Source organism: Equus przewalskii, chromosome 1 (genome assembly GCF_037783145.1).
Source record: "Equus przewalskii isolate Varuska chromosome 1, EquPr2, whole genome shotgun sequence".
NCBI lineage: Eukaryota > Metazoa > Chordata > Mammalia > Perissodactyla > Equidae > Equus > Equus przewalskii.
Window position 1 is genome coordinate 44,968,653 of NC_091831.1, and position 26,004 is coordinate 44,994,656.

Below are 26,004 nucleotides of genomic sequence, written 5' to 3' on the forward strand. Positions count from 1 at the left end.
AGAATATGGTGAAAGTAATGAGATGCCATCCCCCGATTCAGTTAAGTTGTTTAAGACTCACTCTTAGCACATTGGAAAAAGAGACATTTTCCATCTGAGCTTGAAGATGCAAATATTTATGTTGAGAACTGCCTATGGAGAGGGACATATTACAGGTAACTACTTGTACCTGAGAGTGGCCTCCAGACAACAGCCCTCAGTCATACAACCAAAAGCAAGTGCATTCTGCCAGCTATCTAAATGAGCTTTATAAGGGATTCTTCCCAATTAATGCTATAGATGAGAATGCAGATCAGCAGGCACTTGATTGCAGCCTTGGAAGACACTAAGCAGAGGACACAGGTAAGTTGTGGCCAGACTCCTGATGCATGGAAACTATGAGATGATCCACGTGAGTTGTTTTAAGCAATTCGTATCTAGCAATAGAAATTAATACACAGAAGGATCTAATGAAAAATGTATGTATGCAAAATGTCAATCAGTTCAGTGTTTGTTCTAAATCTTTAGATGATGGTTACTTCTGGGATTGAGGATGCGAATGGAAGTATTAAACACAATTGAAGCGGGAAATATACACGCAACAAAGAAGAAAGTCATCTTGCACAGACCAATTGTAGTTTCAATGAAATAAGTGTATGAACAACACAACCTCCAGCACTGTGGTACAACAATTAAAAATTCTATAAGTGGTGCCTGTGGTGAGGTATACATGGAAGTCTCATGCACAAACACTGTTTTCCTGGAGTTACTTGTAAGTGATAAGATCACTAAAGAATAAAAGGCCCCAAACAGTCAATTTTAACTACCTTATTCTATTTCTTGGATCTTGAATTAAGTTCTTTTAAGAAGATTGTTTACAAAACAAATTAACCAGAATGATATAACTATATCCTTAACTGCCAAACCTTTTAGAGTAAAATATATTTTAATTGTATTTATATTACTAGCATAATAACAATTTCAGTAATGATAATATAAACCAATTTACAGGTATAAAATAAAAGTAGGAAGCACAAATATGTTCCTTAATGCTAGAGTTACAAAGAACTGCTATACGCCATAACTAAAAAGTTAGACAATACACACAAATTACTCTTGTGTTTTAGACTATGGAAACTTGAATGATGTTCCAATTTGCTTTTAAAAAACAAAGCACTAATATTTTATTTAGATAAGTAAAATTGGAAATCGGTTTGCTATGTGCAATTATGTACTAAAATAAAGTTGGAAATTACAGAAATTACAATAATTCTTAATATTTAGAAAATTGCACTCTGCACTATAAATTGCAGTTTGAAAATAAATGGAAACACTAAGATTTAATTATTTTATATATGATCAGTTACACACAAAATTCATTTTTCCTGATAAATCTCTTTATTTTTCCTTAATTGAAAAAATCTGTCCTAGAATTCAGTCATATTACTTTACTTGATTTGCAATTGCTAAAGCTTGGTAAGAAATATGGTTTTAAATAATAACTTTTTAAGTAAGTGATAGATTTAGGATGAAAGTTTATGACAGTTCTAATTTTAAGAAAAAATTACAAGTGTTTAATGACATGTCAAACGGTAGTTTTTAAATTTTTCATTTGTTCTTCCAAACCTGCCTGCATTAAGACCATGGAAAGTCATTTAATAAAGCATGCCATTTTTATTACATATAGTTGGTGATAATAGGAAACATCACTTAATATTTACTTAAATACTAAAATGTTATAATAGAGGCTAGAGTAAACACTGATTGGGAAACAGGACTTCTAATTAATAAAATGTTTGTTTACTATGTAGCTTCAATATCTACTATATAAATTTTATTTATAACTTTTATTTAATGTGCATGGATTAGAAAATATGTTTTAAATAATTTGCTAAGTGAGGTATAAGTAGAATCAGTGAAACTAAGTTCATCTTCAGTTGCCCCCCTTCTTATAATAATGGTCTTAGAAGTTGCGCCTTTTCTAGGCTTTATTTATAGTTCACATTATATGAATGCTAACCAGGGATCATAAAGTTGCATACTATGTCAGTGTATGTACAGAAACTACTCCATATCCTCATTTTATTTTGTATTGTTTTTGCAGGATTTTTTAGGTAAGATCCCTGGCACATTGAAATGAAACTACTTCATTTATCATATTTTAAAATTGAAAAATTCTATTAAGAGCTAAATCTGTATGTTTGATACTAATAAAAATACTGTTAAAGATGAATATTTTGAGTATAATAGATATTACTATTATTAACATCGTTAGACATATTTTACTAATTTTGATAAACAAATGGTAGATTGTTCTGTTTAATTTCACTTTGTGCTTTTCTTATTTATACCAAGGAATTATAAGCGAAATTTATAGTCTTGGATATATGCAAAAGTATTATCCCAAAAATAGCAACACAAATAATAGTTTAACAGGGAAAGACATACAGATAAGAAAGTGTTTTTTAGAAATATGTCAAAGCTTTGTTTTGACGCAATTATTTTAAGCTTTTTGCTTGTATCTTATAGACCTATATGATTAAGGAAGTGTTCAATCTTCTCAAATGGCAAAAGTCTGAAGATGAGCAATTTGACTTAGAAAAATAACTGACTATGTAAGGGCCATGTAAGGCCTTCATTTACACTACAAACCCATCAAAGTCATTGTGATCTTTCCTAAAGAGGCTGCATTTTAACGTAATGCTGAGTTTTATTTTATTATACAGAAGTTCTGGTAAGCAGCAATTTCTCTAGAAACTAGAAAAATAATCATAGGACAATTTTATATCAAAATATATCTAATTTATATGTGGCTGAAAGAGCTGACAAGAGAGATAAGATATAAAATATTTTAAATATTTGGATGTTTGCAAATTATAGCACTGAATTGAGAATGTAAAGTTTTGAATATTTATGTTGATGATAAAATGAATACAAATTAAATTATGGCTATGAAAAGACTGTAAAGAGAAAACAATATTGTATTTTCAATCAACCCATACATTGTAAATTCTTTAACGGTCATCAAGTCACTGCGGCAGATTTTTAAAAAAATTGACAACTGTTTAAGAATTACTAGCTTGGAGAATAAAAGATATACAAGTCAAAACATAATAAACAATAGTATGTAGTATAGGAAAAGAGTAAAGATGGTTCTTCGGTAGTAGTATGGATGCAAGTGTCAGCTGACAACTGGAATGCCAAAAATTATTTCACGAATATAATGGAACTTCCACAGGGCATCCAAGTTTGAATAAGATCTAGGTGGGAAAAAGGAAGGAGGCAAAATCACTCAAGTAGGACGAATAAGGTTAAAAAACAGAGGAAAAAGAATCTTAAGAAAAGATTACCTGGAAATAGAGTCTACATAGTGGACGAGCAAGTGACAACTTTGAAAGCACATATTAATAAACAAATCATATGGGACTGGAAAATCTAGGCTAATGAAGTGGGGTTCTTTTCAATAGCAATAGTGACCCATTGAGATGTTTAGAAAAGAAGATGCATGAAGAGGATGATATGTAGATTTTCTTGGTAGAGATCTGTAGAATGGATTCGAGAGGGGAAAGATGAGTAACAGGCAAACTAAGTGCTATGGAATGTTGTCATTACTTCACTTCTATCCTCTGTTTAAATCCTCTAGCAGGGTTGCTTAATATTTGCAGGACAGATAAACATAAAGGAACATTGGCTGATCTTAGAGCATTCCTTATAAAAGATAGCTAGCACCGTAATTTTAAAATTCTGCTGTATCTAATAGTGGTAACTTAGTACAATGATCAGAGTCTTTACTTTTAAGGGGCAAACATGATTTAAATAATTTTCTTTTACTCATGCAGGTTAGGCTTTTTGAGTAATAAAGTGAACAAATTCCCCCGATATCTGAGTATGCTGATATTAGCAGAGCCTTCTGTAACCTATATTAATGTCTATTTTTGATATGGGTCTTCATAGAAAAGTCAATTTAAAAAGTGAACAAAAGCCAGATAGTACTATTTTAACATTTTTGTTGACATGGAAAAAGTAATGGAAAGTGACAAGTACCTTCTTTAAGAAGAATTTTTGGAAAACAAAAGCAAAGGCTTGAACAAAGCATGCATGGGAATATAAATTATAGGGCTTTTTCCTACTTAATTAGCATTCTTGTCCAATTAAGCAATAATCATTTTATAAAGTCATGCTTTCCCCTCAAAAATTATTGCAGAAGTTTAAAGGTTCAAGTTTTTAATTACTAATTATAAAGCATGCAATGTAACTTTCAAAACTATGAAAAGTCCCCTATTTCACATGATTTAGCAAGCTATTTCTCTTAGAAAAAATATCATTAAAAGTGCTAACTTTCATGCAAATTAATAGCTGGACTTTTTTTTCTCCCACTTTCCCCTTTCAGACATGGGTGAATAAATCAGAATCAGGAATTTTTGTGGATGAAAGGAAGTAGAAGTCTTAAGATTAGAAACTTATTAATGTGATCCCCATGGGCAAAGATGAAATCAGATATTATGGATGACTTTGAAGTTGCAATTTTAATAATGATAACGGTAGAGTGAAAGGAAGACTCGAAGAAGAAACAAATTCCATACCTCTGTCTATATCCAGCAATGTCATGCATTTCAAAAGTATATTTTGTTAATAGCTTGTAAACAGCGGCTGTATGAAGATTAAAAAATGATAAGATATAATTGTGGTGGGATGAAAATGAACGTTAAGTTGTAGAAAAGAGAAACTGGGGAAAGAAGATGTGTGTGTGTTTATGTGTGTATTAGGTCACATGCATTATTTAATCTAAGTAAGCACAGTTGTTTAAAGAAGGGATCACAAACAAATAAAACTACGAGGTTTGGGAAGATATTGTAAATAAGCGAAACTGGCAGAGAGAAAATGGAGAGCTGGAGACTGCTGAATTTAAATTGATACTAGCTTCTTTGAGGAAGGACAAATATTTCCTTTTTTTTTCGGTCTTCCAATATTTTAGATAAAGCAGAATGTCTAGATTTTAACGTGAATTTTGCAACAATAAATTATTTAAGTTAAACTATTTTTAACATACAGTGTTGGCCAAAGAAACCATAACTGCTTCTGCTGTCCAGCCCGTGGTGCAAGTCTGAAACCTCAGGTTTGAGAGTCTGTCATGGATGCCAGTTACATAATCACAGCTGTCTCTATATAGTTAGGGCAACAGTACTATCATCATGTCCCACAAAACCTCTTTTCATAGTCAAATTCTTTGAGAATTATAACAGTTTAGGGTGCACCAGTTTGCCCAGGCTCCTAGGCGGAAACTTTAGGACTGTTATTGTCAGAATTTTCTCAAATGAAATTTTCAGAAATGCCATGTAGTTACTTTAATAACTAATACACATATAATACACACATACATATATATTCACAAACATTTTCTTGGCTGCACGGCTACTGTATCAAAGTAAGTGTGCCTTTAGGGCACAGTCATCATAGTGAAGATGTTGTTCTTGTCTCGTGTCAATTTATGCTATCATTTTGTAATCACGTGAGCAGTTTTAAAAATCATACAAAATTCCAGGTTAAACTCATACAGATGACATTTACCTATGCTTTTTCTATAATTTTTAGGATTTATGGATGATTCTAGACAACCTTTTAAACTAGCTTTTGGTGTTTTCTGCTTACCATTTTGTGAGCATCAATACAAATGGCATCTCACCTTCCAATGAAAGCGCATACTTAATTGTAAAGTTATGCATATTGCTCCCCCACTTATTAAACAACAACAAAAAGAGAATGAAAAAGAAGTAAATGATTGCAATCATTAAGACTTGTTCCCTGTAGGTTTTTCTATTTTTCAATAAATTGGACTCAAAGGAAGCCTTTCTAAATGACTTTCAGAATGTTATTAAAACCACCTTGAAAGTTATCTTGCAGGTGATTATAAAGATGAAAGGAGGGACCAGCACATGGCCTAGTCATTAAAATTCCACATGCTCCGCTTCAGCGGCCCAGGTTCACAGGTTCAGATCTGGACGCAGACCTACTCCACTCATCAGCCACGCTGTGGAGGCACCCCAAATACAAAATGGAGGAGTATTGGCACAGATGTTAGCTCAGGGCAAATCTTCCTCAAGCAAAAAGAGAGGACGATTGGCAACAGATGTTGGCTCAGGGTGAATCTTCCTCACCAAAATAAAAAAAAAAAGAAAGGAGAAGGCCTATATAGTATTATATTTGGAGAAAATATAACTTTTAAAAGCAAAATAATATCTAAATATGGCAGGAAACAGTGCCAATATAAGATTGAATAGAACAATGAAGCCCTGATGACATAGTTAGAATTGTAGAAACATTTGGTACAACTTTTGTCATAAATGTGAATTTCAAAATATATATAGATAGTAAAATATATGATATAGTGGAATTTGTTAGAATAATCTTAGAAATTTTCTCTGGAGTTTACTGTATTCAAGAGAAAAAAATCGCTTGTATGTCGTGATGCTTACCAAAAGAGGATTTAGACAAACAAAAGCACTAGCAAAGCATACTGTTTTATGAGGCATTGTTAATTAAAATGGGAAATACTGTGTATAGAGATTAGCTTCTAAAATATCACTTTTCTTGAAAATATATGAGCAATAGACTAATTTTAATGCTTTGAGTGAGAACTAAAATTGAGTCCTGCACTATCTTCTACCAGTCAAGTAATACATGGAGGGAAAAAGCTATTCTAACTGTCATGTTAAACAACTTTAAGTGTGGCTGATGTCTATAATTTTCTGGTAATTTCTTTCTGAATGAAGCTTTCTTAAGCAACAGTAATCACAGAGGAGGTAAGAGTCTGGCAATAATGATTTGTTTATAGAATGAACAAAAATCTAATAAGAGAATGAAAATACTCAGCTTGATAACGAAAGTTTTATTTAAACTTTTGCATAGAAGCAAAATACTACTGCAAATTGAAATGAATCCCTGTTGCTTATTTTTAAAAAGTATTGTTACTTTAGTTTCTTAAAAACAAATTTTAAGACAATCATTTTCTAGTAACTTGTAAACTTCTGAATTTGAGTATAATTTTAATTCTTGAGGGAAACACATACTTGATGGATTGAGAACATTTTTCTAAGATCACTGTGTATGTGTTTATTTGTGAACATGATATATTAAAAGATGTATGTTAAACTGCCAAGATAAAATATACCTAATCAAAACATATGTTATTGAACTTTGATGAAATATATTCACTTCTTTATACGTTTTGCTCCCTTTTGAAAGCAAGTTAGGTTTTCTCCCCAAGGACAATAGTGATGAGTTCTCTATTTCTCTTGTATTGTGTGGCAAATGTAGTGGTAGGAGATGAATGAAAATAAAGAGGAGCTTCTAACCAAACAGAAATGAAAGACCAACAATTCAGCAGTGTGTCTGCAGAGACACTCTTCAGTGTCACTGTTTAAGCTTATTTTTCCTCCCTTCTACAATGAAATTCTACAACTTAGGAAAACAAACCTGGAGTGTTGACTTACCATCTCATACTGAGATGCATTCCTCCTTATATTAAGTATTAAAAATACAATAGTCAGACATATTTGTCTTTTTTTAGCCTCTTTCAACCTCGTTTGAAAACCATTATGTAACAAGGACTTTATGGGGGTTGTATTTTTGTGAGAAAAGACAAAATATACAAATATAATGTAAGTAGTGTTACTACTTGAAGATAGATGTAAGGGAAAAGAAAGAAGGTTGGTGTAGGGAGAGGGTTGCTAGCTATTTAAGGTATTCAGGAAAAGCTCTTTGATAAAATGACAATTGAACTGAGATCCAAAGAAAGCAAGTGACATTTTAAAGAATCTTATCCTTGGGAAGCAGAAATACCAGTTTCAAAGGCTCTGAGTTGGGAGCGTGCCAGAAATGGTTAAGAAAGAGCAAATAGTCCAGTTTAACTATAGCACAATGAATGAGAGAGAATTAGTCGTAGATGAGATGAGAGAAGTAGCTATAGCACAATGAATGAGAGAGAATTAGTCGTAGATGAGATGAGAGAAGTAGCTGACTCGGGAAACCAGGAAATTAGATGTGCCACCTTCTTGGATGTGTTATGCTGGAGGAGGAGTAGACTCAGAGTAGAAAGCCAGAGTTTGGCTTGTAAAGTTAAAGAATGAAATATCTATTAGACTACCGAGTAAACATGTCCCACAGATTGATATCACTGAATTTGGAAGGCAAGAGAGATACAAAGTTGGCAGTCATGGAACTGGTATAGACTATCTATGGAGTGAGTATAAAGCGAGAAGAAAAGGGACATGCAAATATTTGGAGATCAGAAAAATAAAGGGGCTCTAGCTAAAGCAACTGAGAAAGAGTGAGAGAGAGTCCCTGAAGCCAAGTGAAGAAAGGGTTTCAAAAAGGAGAAGATGTGAATGTGTCAAGTGTTGCTGACAGGTCGAGGCAGATAAGAACTGAATATTGACCATTGGGTATTTGGCAAAACAGAGGTCACTGGTGTCCTGAACAGAAGTAGTTTCAGTGGAGCAGTGGGAACAGAAGCATTCATAGATATTTCGAAGAAATATAGAGAGTTTAGACAGTTCTTTGGTGTTTTTTTGCTGTATAAGTGAGCAGCAAAATGTGGGTCCAGGAAGAGAGTGGTGATGGTTTGTCAAGGAATTGGGGTGTATGTGTGTGTGTGTGCATATGTGTATGTTTGTGTGCGTGTGTGTCTATATTGAAAGACAGGACTGTTACTAATGGGAATACTCCATGGGAGAGGGTAGTGCAGGCAAAGTAGGAGAGAGTGGGCAAAATTGCAAGAAAGATGTCTTTAGTTTGGTAAAAGGGAATGAGTTCCAGTGGCCATTCTGAGTCCCTTCATTATTTCTGGAGAGAAGGCTAAGGGTATGTGGAAGTTTGGGGATGGGAAAGGTGCATTGGATGTTTGAGGAAAAAGAGAAGGTATGAAGTATTCATTTGGAAAATAATACAAAAAATTAATCGAGAAAATGTAATATAGTTACTGCAGAGGGATAACAGGTTGCTTGAAGTTTGTTTTTTCTTTTTTCTCTAGCCACCATCAGCTATCGGGATGCAGGATTAGAGTAGGTAAAATGCTACTAATTTCGTTTGTTTCTTTTACATTTAATTTATGTTGAAATAATCCCTTTAAAATCTTTCTATTTAACAAAATATTTTAAATCTCATAACTGAATCCTAAATAAACATTTTCAAAGGCGGTAGTCATTCACCACATTTGGATACCAGCAAATAATGAAAATGCTTTTTCTCCTCTGTTGTATTAACCACCACTTTGGCCTAAACAACTGAAGTAGTGCTTGGAAAACTGACGTGAACTATTTATCAAGAACTATGAGTCTCATCCATCATCGTATGCTACTAATAAGTTAAAAAACTTCATTTATACAATAGACATTTACTGAGTACATGTCAGGGACAAGATATTGGACCGCATTCAGAACGGACTCCATCATCAAGTTTCACGTGTTACAGTAATTCTGCATCTATATTTTATTTTTAGATACTGAACTAGGTACTTTAAATAGATGTTGTCTTTTAATTCACACATCAAAATTATAAAAATAAGTGTTTTTCTTTCTTTACGAACAAGGCAGGAGCTGACACAGAGAGGTTTGGTGGCCTCACCTAGATCACACATTAGAGACAAGACTAGAAGTGAGTCTTCAAGTCCATGTCCATTGTCTTTTCACAACACTTTGAAGCCCAAGGTGTCTCCAGTACTGGCATATGCAATGATTAAACGCTCAGAATCTGTGTCTGACTAACCTGACATGTAATCCTGATTCTGCCCATTTCATGCTGCATCACCTGGGGTGAATTTTTGAGCCCTTCAATGCTTTAGTTTCTCCTTTGTAAACTGTTAAAATGGTAACTAGAAAATAGTGTAGGAAGAGGTATTTAATACACTACGGCACAAGAAAAAATTTTCAGTGTTATAAGAAAAATAAAAAATATAGGATTTTTTGAGTTAATAAGAACACAATCCTTTATACCTGGAAGGGAGTTCAGATTTCTTGGGAAAATATCTGAGATGAACCTTTAAAGTGAAGATAATATTTGGATGAGTGAAAATATATGGGTAGTTATTTTCAAAAGCAGACATTGTGAGTAATATATGCACAACATCATGTTTTAAATTTTAATTACTATCATATTTTGGGAAATATTTTTTCCACTATATCATGGTTCTTACAATGGGACCCATAGGGTTTTATTTTAAAGTTTTTATTGAGTTGAACAGTGGTCCCAAAAAGATATGTCCAAGTTCTAACCCTTAGAATATATGAACATGACCTTATTTAGAAAAAGGGTCTTGGCAGATGTAATTAAGTTAAGGATCTTGAGTTGAAATATCCTGGATTAACTGGGTGGTCCCTAAATCCAATGATATGTGTCCTTATAAGAGATGGAAGAAGAGGACACAGACAGAAAGACAGGAAATGCCATGTGAAGACGGAGGCAGAGGTTGGAGTGATGCTGTGGGAAGCCAAGGAATGCCTGGAGTCCTAGAAGCTAAAAGAGGCAAGGATGGATTCTTGCCTGGAGCTTTCAGAGGAAGCATAGCCCTGCTGACCCGTTTTCAGACTTCTGATCTCCATAACTGAGAAAGAATATATTTCTGTTGTTTTAAGGCTCTAAGATTGTGGTGATTTGTTATGGCAGACCTAGGAAGCTAATACAGTGCTTGAAATGGAATATATTGGCAATGTATTTTATTTGATATTCTCAAAATTGTCTTTACAAAAAAGAAATACTATATTATAGTGTTAAGGTAAAGATTCATATCTAATAGAACTTAGGATGTTATTTTGTGCTGTAAGATAAGATACTTTTATTGTTTTGTGCTATAATGAATATATTATTTTCCTTTTGATAGGAATTAAAGAAAACGACACTATTATTAGGAATGTGGACATCTATCTTCATTTAAAACAGACCTCATTTAAGTTGGAAAATGAGAAAGGAAAAAATATCACAAAAATTTGGCTTTCATATGTCAAATGTAATGGTATAAATATCCAATTCATGAATAGCAATTTCCTTCACAGTGCAGGAATGAGACCAATGAAGGAGAATGAACATATTACATATGTGCATCCTGAAAATAAATTAAGCAGTGCAAGTTTTTTAAAATTAAAATATATTGTTAAAGTTATGTGGAAATAAATGAAAGAAACCTTAGCTAACTTGGAGTCCGGAAGACCTGTTGAGGCAGCTCTCACATCCTTCCATACATAGTCAATTGCACCAAACAGGAAGAGAGCTACACTTGCATCTTGGACAGGAAATAAACTACTTTACTACTGAAGAAAGACTTCTCTCTCCATCCGCAAGAGAACAGCCAATGAGAAATGCCGCAGCTCAGCCAATGAGAAGCTGTTGCCACTCTGAACCATTTTCCCCCAATGGACTTTCATTTAGAACAGCTCCTCCCTATTCCCTCTTTTTCTCTATAAAAACAGCTCCCCTTCTTTGTTTGCTTGATTACCTGTGGTTTCCCATAGCATGAACATCCTGAGCTGCAATTCTTTCGGTATTCCCGGATAAACTCATTTTGAAATAAAATAACAGCGAATTTGCTTTTTAAGTTGACAGCTGTAATCACACTAAAACTCGGATTTGTCCTATCTCTAAAGCTTAGTTTTGAAGCATCATAAAAATCCACGTAAGTGGAAAGATATTGATAACGTGACACACCAGGAAATGTCCAAACCCGTCAGCAGCTTTCAAGAGGTAAAGAAAGGATGATGTCTGCTAAAAGACTGCTGATAGCTCATCCAATATTTTGAAGCATGGCTTGGAAGGGCAAATAGTTAATGCTATTTCCCTTTAGCATTCATAAAAAGGAAATTACTATGTTTTTCAACAGTTCACTAAAGAAGCATTCTATCATGGAGCCTCCTTTGAAATCCTCAAAAATAGTTAACATTTTCAAATAGGAGGTAGAAAGTATTTGACTGAGTATTTTTGGTAGAAGCTGGTGTATAGTGGAAGAGTCACTCTGTACGACAGCTCATCTGGTTTTGCTTCTTTGGTGAAGAACTAAGTTCCCTGTTGCTGTGAAATGTTGTTTTCTGCTGACCTCATGGCCTCTACCAACTACTTTAGAAGAAATGTTAAATTTTTTTCTCACTGACGTGAAGAGCAGCACCAGGATTCCAAACCACCACATTGTCAAGGGGCTTAAACAGCAAAAGAAAGCTGATAATAGTCCTATCACCTAGGAATTACTTGATTTTTCTGGAGGCTCTTTTGAAGTAATTAACTAAATTTCAAGAATATATTTGAAATTAATCGATAGACTGGATGACATAACAGAAAAGCCCTCCCTTGGAAGAATTTGACGTGAAGGATTTCAATGACTTGACGTATGGCAGTTTCTAATATGGATTCTGTTTAAAAAATAAAAAAATAAACAATGACCAAGTAGCCACTCTTAAGAGAGGCTACCAAATGTTCTAACGCTGGAGAAAGTGCTCCTGCAGCTTAGGGCTCAGTGATGATATTTTAGCAATATTCTTGAAGCAATCTACTTAAGTTCACTGTTTTTGGATGACAGATTTTAAGATGAAAATATCAATAACGTTGGAGAGTATGGCAATAACAGCATTCATTATGTAGTCTTTCCCAACAAAGAAAACAATGTGATAAAAATGGAACTGGAAAATTCTAATGTTTTTTAACAAAGAAAATAAATCTCTTCTAGCAAAGAAAAGTACAAAGTTTGCATTTCCTTTTTTTTTTTTTTTTGAGGAAGATTAGCTCTGAGCTAACTACTGCCAGTCCTCTGAGAAAGCCTGGCCCTGAGCTAACATCGTGCCCATCGTCCTCTGTTTTATATGTGGCACGCCTACCACAGCATGGTGTGCCACGCGGTGCCATGTCCTCATCCGGGATCCGAACCGGCGAACCCCGGGCCGCTGAGAAGCGGAACGTGTGAACTTAACCGCTGCGCCACTGGGCCGGCCCCATAAAGTTTGGATTTCTTATGCTGCACAAACTTTTGTTAATTCATGATTTTGGTCCCATGTTGCCATTTAAAAGAGAAATTATAAAAATTTGGATATAACAAATTCATGAGCATGAGTCTTTGTCATGCCAAAAAACTACTGCATTTCAATTTCTCACTTCAAAAAAAGTAATTTTATTGCAAATCTTTTTAATCAAAATTTACAATTGTAAAAATATGTGGAGCTTGGATTTATTTATTTTCAGTAAGAGGACATGAGTGTTTTCAATAAAACAAGTTTGAAAGTACCTAGCATGTTGGAATACAACTTTATTTTCTGTTTGAGTAAAATAAATCTTCAATTTCAAAATACAATAGAATACTTTGTTTATAACATTTCTTATAAATGGACTTATGTGAATTATGGAGGAGGGTCATCTAAGTTCCCAGAAAGTGGTCATTACTCATAAAGTTTATAAATCTCTGGTCTAAAAAAAACCTTTAATTGTTGATAACAAAATGAAAATACTTCTTCAGAATTTTGAATAAACAATTTTTAGTATTTGAAAATGAAATAAACTTTAATATTTAATATATTTAGTGGCACCCAACCTTGCAGGCAAAAGCTATTTTATTTTATACTTTTGATATAGGTTGAGTTTTTAACATGTTAATGTATAATATGTGTAAAAACGAAATAAATATGTGTAAAAAACCTAAATAGATAATTACATATTTTATAAGTTCAAGATAGTGAAAGTAGAGCCATTTGTCAATAATGTCCATGGTGGTTACAGGGATGTAACCCTCAGGGTAAGGAATTCTGGTAACCACAACTGACAATGTTAATCTTTTTCAAAAGTATTCCAGAGGAATATCTAGCAACAATGTTATTATTTTTTCACATGACAACAAATGTAAACAAAACAGGAAACACACTACACCATCTCTAACTGTAAATTTGAATAGAGAAACATGTACGTTGACTGAACTGCTGTTTGTTTTTTTTTTAATGTAAAGGCATTATAAGATTATATCCAGTTTTGTTGTGGTAGCTAAATTAGGACATGGAAAATTTCCCTGGAAGTTAAATTATCTAATTTTAGTGCCAACTATACAAATGCCACAACAACAAAAATCAGTTTGACTTCAGAAATGTTGCTTGACAAATTATTGTTTTAAAGCAAAGAAGAAATTCTACAGGGTCCGGCCCTGTGGCTGGGTGGTTATGTTTGCGCGCTCCGCTTCGGCGGCCCAGAGTTCAGAATCTGGGCGCAGACATGGCACTGTTCATCAGGCCATGCTGAGGCGGCATCCCACATGCCACAACTAGAAGGACCCACAACTAAAATCTACAACTATGTACTGGGGGCTTTTGGGGAGAAAAAGAAATGGCAGGGAAAAAAAAGAAGAAGGAGATTGGCAACAGTTGTCAGCTCAGGTGCCAATCTTTAAAAAAAAAATGAATTCTATAATAAGAATTTTATTTCCCCATGGGCCTATTATAAAAATAAGTTAGATTGCATTTTCTGAGTAAAAGAAATTCAAGATGGTAGAAAATATCAGTTTGCAACTGTACATTTCTCCCCTCCTTCTTGGGAAAATGGAATATTTTGCTTCCCACATTTGTCAGGATCATGTAAGACAATTGGAACCATGAGAAGAAGTGATATACATCATTTCTGGACAGCGGAAGTAAAAAGTCCCCTCTCAGCTATCTAGTCTTTCCCTTTCCAAGGATGGCAATCATGGAAGGAGCCTGATATGAAGCCTTAGGATCAAATCCGGCCTGGTTTCCTGAATCACAGATGAAGTATGGCTCCCATAAATACAGGATACAGAGAAGATTTGCATGTATTAGAAATAAAGCTTTGTTCTTTTAAGTCATTGTAATTTGTGGATTATTTGTTAATAATCCCTTTAGTGCACATGCTCATGCAGACACAAACACATACACACACACACACACTATACATTATATACACATGAAACACATAGTATATATAATATATATGTATACATGCACACACTATATCTGTGTATCTAGATATACGCATACACAATTTATGTTGAAGAAAGCGTGGGGAAACAGGGACTCTCTCATACATTGCTAATGTCAATGTAAATGCTACAACTTCTACTGAACATAATTTGGTAATATCTATCAAATATTACAATACGTGTTACATTAGATAGCAATTCTATATTTAAAAAGTTGTCCTACAGATATGCTCATATATATCTCCAAATCGCTTGGTATGAGGTTTGAGGATATTCACTGAGGTATCATTTGTAATACCAAGAGACTGGAAACAGTCGGAACACACACTATTAAGGAATAAATAGATAGATGAAATTCTATAGTATGGATGGAATATATTATCTGTATCCATTTTTTAAAAATTATATTTATACACTGAAATGGAAAGCTTTTCTAAGACATATTATTGAGAAGGTAAGGAAACCACTTAGTTTTATAAAACCTGATTGTTTATATTGAATTTTCAAAGTTTTACATTTTCTTGAAAGAAAATCTAACTACAGTTATATGTCCCATTCAATAAAATACATATAAATATGTATTTTCATGGATATTTTATATGAACATATATATGAGATGTTTTACCTGAAATCACAAAAAATAATTTCCTTTTATTTTTCCCTTAATAACACAAGTTGAAACCATTACAAGAGTCAGACATTTATCAGTTAAAGCAAAAATTCTTTCACACTCCAATAGCAGGTGCATATTCTCTGAACAGAAGAAATTTAATATCTCACCATGACAATAAAAGAAGCTTATTTTATTTTTCCTCTTAATCTGTACACATTAGGATATATAATAAGAAAAAGTAGCTTTAAACATGTTAAACTTATTGAAATGAAATTGTAAGAAAGATGTTCCAAGTTTCACTTTTATACTTAAAAAATACCCATGAGGCAGGGAAAACATTTAGGACAATACCACCTGTGTATTTAAATTAAGTCTCCAAAGTTTGCATTTTCTTTATAGAAAATCTAACAGCAACAATAATTTACACCTTATCCCCAAATCAAATAATTTTCACAGTGCTCTCCCATAGAAAACAGAAGTACTTATGAGAATAGTATGTCAACATACATTTAAACAGAGAAATGAAAAAATGCTTATCTCTGCAAGAAGTAGCAGAATAAATAATTCAGCAATTCTCTTTTCATGTTTTTATACTTAAATTTATATAACTTTTATCATTGAAAAATATGTTAATGTTAAATTGTTCAACATGAAACAACAGAGTAGATAGAAAAAGCTAATTAAATGTCCTGTTATCCACAATTCGACTGCATTGCTTACCATGCTGGGTATGCACTCATGTCTCACTATTTGGTCCTCTGTATCCTCATCTCCCTGCATCCATCTTTTGCCTCTATCGTTCCATCATCTTTTCCCCTATTCAATCTATTCCTGAAGTTCTGTGGTTTCTCCTTTCAAAGTATCCCTCGGCTTCATCCACTTCACTCCATTTCCAAATATGCCACTCTCTGTGTATGTGTATATGTGTGTACATGTGTAGATAAAAAAATACACACACATATATATACATACATATATTTCATATAAATAATCAATATATAATTGAAATAATCTGTATTTATATATATATATATATATTTCAAATTAATGTTCCTACTTTTCCAATTCTTGTATGGAAATCCAAATCCAAGAGAGCAGGGTATCCAATTTTAATAATGACCCAGGTCTATATTTTCTATGTTTTAGAAAACTAAAATTGTCTACTATGAATTGAATTATTGTTATAAATATACAAAATACCTCCTAGACAGAGAAAGGTCAAAGTCTCTTTAATACTTTGGCAGGTTTTCTGGGGGTATTATTGAAAATTTTAACATAATGAGTTGTGCTTTAGATTGTTATTTTTTAAGGAAATACTAATAAGACATGCTTTACTGAGTTATTTTCAACTAATTTCATTTATTTTGTTTATTTGTTTTTTTTTTCTGAGGAAGATTCACCTTGAGCTAACATCCATGCCAATCTTCCTCTATTTTGTATGTGAGTTGCTGTCACAGCATGGATGCTGTTGAGTGGTGTAGGTCCTCGCTTGGGAACTGAACCTAGGCCGCCAAAGCGGAGCATGCCAAACTTAACCACTAGGCTACTGGGGTCAGTCCTCAACTAATATTTTTTTAGCAAAAAGAAGTCTTCAAAATATTTAAAATGATTTTAAAGCTATTTCTGAAGTTTCAATTTAATCAAAAAATTGTGAGCTTGATGAAGATGTAATTTTAAAAATTAGGATAATTGTGTGAAGAGTAGAATAATGGAAATGATGGAATTTGAAGTTCTAAAACTTATGTTTGAGCCTCTCAACTGCACTTACTAGTTAGGTAGGGTTGGGCCAATTACTTACTCCTCTAAGCCTTAATTTCACTCCTTCGGAGTTGGGCTACTCATATTAAACCAAGATGATTGCTACGATGCTAAAACAGTCACTAACAAATGGCAGTTCAATCTGACTCTGGCTAAAAACATTTTGAACTAAATGTTTAATAAATTTCCATCATTCTTATACAAGTAGAATTACAATATAACCTTTACATTTCAGGATCCAAAATTTAATAGGTCTAGATGTTAAAGGTAAATGCTGTATTGTCTGAAGAGTATACACTTGTGAAAGATACAGAGAGCTCTTACTGAATGTGTCGGAAGGTGCTTAGATTAGCATGCTTACATTGTTTTCTTCTTTCCTCTTAGTTTTGAGAATCTAGGCATGTGGAATTAGAGTTGCTAGTTAGTGATGACGCAGAGATAAGCTAACCCCTATTAAAATTTCCATTACAACTCAAGAACTGCACAGAAGTTAAACTCTAAAAGCAGCATCTCTAAATCAACTATGAAGGCAATTACTTTTTCAATAAGAAAAATTCATGAGGAAAATTTGACATAGCAGTTTCAAGTTGTGTCTCCACAGGAAAAAGAACCAAGGCTTGTATTTATACTTGGCCATTGTGAATGAGAAAATCTGGACCAGTTCAGTCAATATTTATATTAAGAGCATTTAGAAAGTCACAATAAAGTTAATGAATTTTGTAAAAACTAGATGACTCAATAAAGCGAACTTAGCCTGCTTAAAAATTCCAGAGCTCAAGAGTAATTCAATATTTTTATCTACTAGATTGACTTCCGGCTTTCTCAATGACATTTCCAAAATGTTTTCCTTCTCTTCTAATCACATTTAAGTTTTTTGTCTTATTTTTAAGATTGGCACCTGACCTAACATCTGTTGCCAATCTTTCTTCTTCTTCTTCTTCTTCTCTCCAAAGCCCCTGCAGTACATAATTGTATATTCTAGTTGTAGGTTCTTCTGGCTCTGCTATGTGGGACACTGCCTCAGCATGGCTTGATGAGCAGTGCTAGGAGCCCAGCCAGGATCCGAACCGGGGAAATCCTGGGCTGCAGAAGCAGAGTGTGAGAAAACCACTCGGCCACGGGGCGGCCCCCACATTTAGATTTTTTTTTTACTACAATTGTGTAATCAGAGTTACCAAAACCTTAACAGAAGAATCTCTGCTAATATTAGTATTTATATCTCTTTATCTATATAAATGATAGATTCAAATGGGTATAAAATAGATCTTTTTTAAGTTTTTGAACTAAATGATGGTAATATAAGCAAGTCTACAAATAAATATGGGAAATGTTGGATTCTTCATTTAAAAGATTCAAATAAGAAGCACTCTTTTTTGGATATGGTAATTACAAAATTCCCAGAAACGAAGAGCTTAAGCATTATGTAAGCACTTTACGTAAGTTAATAATTTGCCGATGAAGAAAGGATCGAGGAGATAAATATATTTGGATATCTCTGACATTTTTATAATCCATTTATTAAATGACATTAAATAATGATGTCTATCCCAAATATCAAATAATAGTTGCAGAACGATGTTGGGCACAGACCAGATAGCAGTGAAGCTAGAATCTTGCCTTTGAGCACTTCTCACCTCTACAAGCAGAGGTAAATAATAATATAACAGAATATGTATTATAATACAAACAAATACCAAGTCCCATGGGTACTGGGGAAAATGTAAACAATTGTTCTGGATAAGGGCAGGGTAGTAGATAGAGATTTCGCAGAATAGGTGGTCTTGGAGAATATTCTTGAAGGATGAGTGACAGGTCATCAGACAGACAGAAACATTCCTGGTACACACTGTAGACCACGTGAAAACACGGAAGTATAAAGAACACAGTGTGATCCAGAAATAGTGTACATATCAATGGTCTTTAGGACATTTGGTTGTGAGCAGGTTGGAAGAGCAGGTTGAGGCCAGATCGTAATATATGGAACAGAGAGCACAGTTATTGGGAAATTTCTCAAAGCACTAAATTCATTTTTTAAACTATGTTCCAAGCCAGCTACCAAGTCATGAGGTAGCCTTGTGGAAAGGCCCGCGTGGCAAGGAGCTGAGGCCTGCCAGAAACTAGTGAGGGATCCTAGAAGGAGATTTTCGGAGGCCTGCCAACAGTCACATTAGTGAGCTTGGAAACAGATCTTACCGCAGCGACACAACTAACAGCTTGACTGCGACATTTCAGAAATTCTTATCCATGGGCTGTTTGAAGGAATATGTGTTTGTTTTATAGGCTGCTATGTTTGGGTAATTTGCAATAGACAATTTATACCCAGTTAAAGTGAAAAGCACAGTCAAAAGCAGTCGTGAAACAGCTTTGTTCATTGATGGTACCGAAAGTCGTGTGCGTGTGTGTACACACATGGCTGGAGCTGTGGGGGAATAGCACGGGGAGATGGTGGTGGGGTCTAATATCAAAGTTCTCTTGTGCTAAGCCAGAGTATTCAAATTATGCATTTTAAGATATAAGAAGTTTCCAAACCATTAATAATAATAGTAGATCAACTAAAGTTCTTCAGGTCAGTTAACATCATTCATTAACTTCTGAAATCACCTATTACGTTTGAAGCTCTGCTTATTCACTCAGTTTCCCTAGAAAAGCAAGTAGTACAATAGGTACATAAGTTATTGTCCTTCATAGCATCTGATAATAGGTTAAAGGAGATGAAAATCAGTGAGAAAAATGCCAGATTTTCCCCTCAAGTTTCTGCCCGTGAGAGAGAGGAGTTCCTCTAAGTAGGTAGAGTGGGGTCTGTACTCATGATTTGCAAATGGTCCCAAGAGAGACGGTATATGGTACGGTGGAAAAGAAAGAATGAAATAATTCACGACTGCATACAGCAGTTTCATAACAGCGCATAGCAGAAGAAGAGAGGAAACTGTTTTTCTAATCCATTTTACTAACAAAATATTCTTAATAGAAACTTCAGATAGAAGAATCCACAAGTCAAACGCATCTTCATTGAAAAAGCAGTCCCTTCAGTGTCTAGATTTGTAGATATGTCTCTGAAAACACTACATTCCCTGTTTTTATGTGTTATTTCATTTGCATTTAGGAGCAGCCTACAAATAATCCTGTTCACTAAAAATAGTTAATGAGTGGTAATCTACTATATATCTCCTTGCAGTGTGATATTTTAGGTGCGATTGGTATAGTTCATAGCCACTAGGAGCTTTCAAACTGTGAAATTCTCCTGCATTAACTCTTCAACCATAAAACCCCTGGGGCTGGCCCAGTGGCATAGTAGTTAAATTCGTATGTTCTGCTTTGGTGGCCTGGGGTTCACTGGTTCAGATCCCAGGTGCGGACCTAGCACCACTCGTCCACCCATGCTGTGGCAGCATCCCGCATAAAATAGAGGAAGATTGGCACAGATGGTAGCTCAGCAACAATCTTCCCCAAGCAAAAAGAGGAAGATTGGCAACAGACGTTAGCTCAAGGTCAATCTTCCTCACCAAAAAACCCAAAAAACACCTTAGCTGGGAACCCATAGTGTTCCTATAATTCTGCTTCAATATCACAGCCTCCGATTAAACTATTACAAAGCTCATGACCAATAAATTTTAAGTTAAGCATAGTCTTTTCTAGGAATTTATTAACTGTGAAAACTTTCTTCTGCAGGAGCTGGGAAAGTACTCTTCCAGGTATGGAATTGCGAGCATTGAAATGGCAAGTAATGACAATGCTAAACTTTTCAGCCACATGATCATCTAAATTTTGGTATTTTATAGACACCGTAGATATGAACATCATTCTTCAAGGAAATTGGATTTCTGAAGGAGAAATTTCTTTATACCCTTCCTGTGAGTCTTACGTGAGGCTCAGAGAAACAGTTTGACAGCTTTGGAGAGAATACACTATGTTTTCCGTAGGCTTCCTGCTTATGAAGTTTAAGTCCCTCAGAAATTTAGCTTTACTGACCTTACAATCTTTTTTGAGGGGAAACGGAGAAACCATCAAATTTAAGAAATAGAAATTGCATGTTCCTTCACATATGGAGTGCATAAGAAAATTCTTCAGCCATTTTACAGGAAAAAAAGGAATACATTTAAAAATTCATGTGAAATTCAAAGTAATATTTAGTTATAACTATATTTCAGAGATGATGATTTTAAATGTCTCCAATAATTTTTATTTCTTCCAAAAACTTGCAGAGAGAGAAATAACGATATATAATTTTAAACCATGATTCAGGGTCTTTTAGCTTCATTTTTGTATTCATCTGCATACATTGAACTGAAATTGTAGACTACTTTCTTCATTTAGATCAAGCTCACAGGATATGCCACTTGTAAAGAGCTGTATTTCCAATTCTTATCTGTGCATCTTCTTACAGAGCTAAATATATTCACTATATATATTTATATATAGTGTATACACAAACACACACACACACACATACATACAGGTGAAGACCACCTCAAAGGCAAGGTCATATCTACACAGCTACCTGCTCTGTGCCTAATATAGTCATGTATATATAAGGTAAAATGTAATGATGGGCCAGCCCGGTGGCACAGTGGGCTGTTAAGTTCACATGTTCCACTTTGGCTGCCCACAGTTCGCCAGTTCGGATCCTGGTTGCAGACCTATGCACCGCTTGTCAAGCTATGCTGTGGCAGGCATCCTACATATAAAGCAGAGGAAGACCGGCACGGATGTTAGCTTAGGGCCAGTCTTCCTCAGCAAAAAGAGGAGGATTGGCAGCAGATGTTAGCTCAGGGCTAATCTTCCTCAAAAAAGAAAGAAAGAAAGAAAGAAAAAATAGTAATGACAGATTCAATTTATCTACAGAAATTATCACTGCTTTTCAAGTCTTAAACTAGTATACATTTGTTTCTGGCAGGATTTTAATTCTACTAATATTCAGTGACTCAAATTATGTCTTACTGCTTAAACTCTAAAAATGAAAATAATTTCTTAGGCATTTAAATTTGGGTTTCCTCTCAAGTCAGATGCGTGGTAGATGAAACCTAATTGGATTAAACAATCTTCTTTTTCTCTGGTTAGCCTTTCCTGAACCAGCTCACATGTAGAAAATAGCCCACAAATAAGAAATGGTTAAAGCTTATGATTTCAGCTACTTAAGATCTAGAAATATAAGTTCCATAATTTCTAAACTGTCATATGCTTAAGCTACCGTTAAACCTAAAACAGAATAATTCCAAACATCTGTGATAAAGAACTCAAAACAATAAGCTCATCAATCAGGTAAGAACTACAATATCATGTATATCACGAACAAAATAAAAATGGTATAATAACGATTAAATGAGATGATGTCCCATGTTTAACATAAACAGAAGCACAAAGTAATTATTCAAGTAAATGAGAGCAATTCTTATCACAACATTTCTCCTTCTCTCTCTCTTTTTGCACCAGGAAGAATTACAATCTTGAAAATCGATCTTCTTTTTATGTTTCTTTCCTTATAGTTAGTTACATCTTAGTTTATGTAAGTAAATGAGCTCTTGATGTGAAGTGTGCAATTCAAATACTAAAAGATGTAGCAACACTGTATATTAGTTATTTCTATTTTAAAAAGCAAATGATCAAAGCCTAAATTGGCAGCATTTTCTGAGATCTGGGTTTCTTAACCTTTTGGGTAGAAACAAACACTCTGTCTGACCCTAATGAATTAGAAGTATGTGGAAACGTCAGAGCTGTGTCGGATTATTGATTCTCTAACCTGGTTTCTGAACGAAAAATGGGCTCTAAAAGTGTATTGCTTTTCCAGTAACTCAACTTGCATTGAAATCTATGTTTTATATCACTCACCTTTCCCCAAAGAAGTATTTTCAGACGGATAGAGAAAGACTATCAATCTGAGATCTAGAATTGACTAGATTAAGGAGTGTTGGGTGGCAAAGGGACCATGTCCACCAGAACAGGACTTAATGCTAAGATAATTACTGGGGGCAATTCTCACACTTCATTGATTCACAGCCAGCCTGCATCACTTATGGAGTGAAATTTCTAGGGTTCAGAGATTGGACGAGAGAGCCAAGAAAATAAAAACAGTAGAGTTCTTTCTCTCCAAGAAACAGTTTTAAGACCATGAATTCAGATTCAGCTAGACCTGAGATTCAGTCCAGGATTTTCATGTGAATAATGTAATGTTCTCCTTTTCTCAGGTGTCTCACTTATATAATTGGGGATAATCGTAACAGTTCAAGGATTAAAATGAAATGATACAGATAAATATTTTAGCACATAAATTCTCAATAAGAATGAACTTTTGTGTTATTATTATGATATGCTTTGAGACTACAATTAAAATGATCTGAATGGGAATAGAAACAGTCCATTTTGGAAAGGTTTATTCTGTTTGGAAGAAGTAATGGATACAGTCAAATTAATGCCAAGATGCACCATAAGGATGTCAAGTAATAAGTGCAAAGTGTAAAAATCAACATGGGCAATGTCGAGAGTGAATGGGACAAAATAATATTCAACATTTTTACTCAATTTCTAAGAAAATTTCTCCATGTTTAGGAAATCTGTGGAATAAATGAGCCAATACTTTAAATGAATCCTCAAAATAAATTAAAAACCTACTATGTTATATGAGCCAAGCATTATAAGAAGGCGTGGTCTCTGTCCTGAAGGGAGGAAAATGTACTGAGGAGAAATGTGTTCAAATCTAACGAACTAAAAATAAATAAATCAAGTCATCAAAGTAATAAAACAAGTGCTATAAAGGATAACCAGTGTACTTGCCAAATAGGTTATATTAGCAATAAATGATATATATTATTTTTAAGATAAAGTAAGTTATAGGAACATATCCTCTTTATTTAATTAGCTACAAAATACTGCATTTAAAAAAATTATTTTAAATCTACTATAGGTGTCAGAAAAAAAAGTAAGAAGAAAAATACATTGGCAATTGAAAGCTAAACCCTTCCCTGACTTCTGACCTAACAGAGACTATTTCCGATAATTAGCTCAGTATTCTAAATTCTGCTTTGGCATGGTCGCGTCTTATGTTTTAGTTTTGTTTTGATTTTGACTTCTATAACTATTCCAAAAGCTTTTAGTTCCTTAAAAAAAATAGTGTAGTTATAAGTCTTCTCAGGGATGTTTTTATCGATGTGTTTTTCTCCCAACATCTTTCCTGTCTATCAAGCTCTGGTCTTACAGGATGCAGAGGGAATTTTTGATGCTGCTGTTTTTGTCATTAAGTCTTTGCAGAGATGACTTTATTTTTTATTTATTTGTAGTTATTACATAGGGAGTGACTTTTTGATAGATAAGCTTTAGTAACCACAGATTATCAAATAGGATGAAAATGGTAAGTCATCTAAAATTTCAGATATAGCCTCTATTATTATTTACGTATCCTTGAGAGTTTGAAAAAGTAAGTTTTGCCCTCAAAATAGCATCATACCAGATATGCTTATCTGCTTTGAAACTCTTTTTGTCCAGATAACATGATCTTTAAAATTTAAGCTCATATATCCAAAGATATATTCACATATAAATTTAAATCTTCATTAATAATTAAAGTATATGATTCTCTTGAGAATGCAGTTCAATTTATTTAACCTATTGTTATATTAGACATTTATGTTGTTTCTAATTTTCCACTATGTACAAGGCTATGAACATTGAAATACACATATTCACATCTTTGTACACTTGCAATTTTCAACCCCTGTAGAAATGTTTATGCTTATTTATGCTGATTCCATTCATAACCTCTCAAGATATATCAAAAAAGGAAGAGAGAAAGAGAAAAAAAAGTTTTCTTACTTAAAACTCCTCTTCCATTTATTGGTCATTTCTTCTTCTGTGAGACAAGTAGATACAAATTAGGCACTTGCGACGTTCTCTATTTAGAGGCTTCTGCACCTCTTCTTTTCATCATTAGCAGAGAGACTCCTAAATCAATACTTATCTGGGAGAAAGTCTTAACATGGGGTGGATGATGCTTATAAGTGATGATGCAAACAAGAGGAAAAACAGGTCCATCGTGTTTTTTTGTAGGGAAAGATTCGCCCTGAGCTAACATCTGTTGCCAATCTTCCTCTTGTTTTTTCCCTCGCCAAAGCCCCAGTGCATGGTTGTATATCCCAGTTGTACATAAAACAGATCCGTGATTATCTGGAACAATCAACCTTTCATTCAACCTAGTCATAAGCATTTAGAGTAAGGGAAAGTCAACCAAGTAGAGAATTGTAAGGAAACAGAGTTGGCATTCACTTGGCTAGAAATCACACCCAGATAGATTGATTTCATGGGCTAGAAGAAAATTTAGTCTGGAAAGTCTGGAAACTAGAGAGGAAGAGAATATTTGAAGGGTTGGGATAAAGTAATATGTAAATAAGCTTATTGAAATAGTTAAGAAATCACTCACAGATACAATGACATGTGACCACTCAAGGAAAACTGGAGAAGACTATTTGGCACATTTTGATAGAATGTTTCCTTAGGTTTTATCAGTTGTGTTAAATCTAGTCAATAGATAAGTGTTACATAGATTTCGGGTTTAGAAGGATTTTAAGGGAGTGTGTTGCTGAGCAGAAACAAAACCTGTAATTTATTTGCTATATCTGCCAGAGGAAAGGAGAAAGATGGATATTTGTCACGCATGGGGTCGTGCAAAGATCCTCAGCTGTCCTGCCTGCAGAACGTGGTTTAAGTCTCCTCTAAGTGA

General features: G+C 34.1%; 1 protein-coding gene across 3 annotated transcripts in view; it reads right to left on the reverse strand.

The window, feature by feature from the left end:
- The window catches only part of PCDH15 (protocadherin related 15), a 954,225-nt gene that overhangs the window by 745,733 nt on the left and 182,488 nt on the right, over positions 1–26,004 (reverse strand). The gene's annotated exons all lie outside the window — the stretch shown is intronic.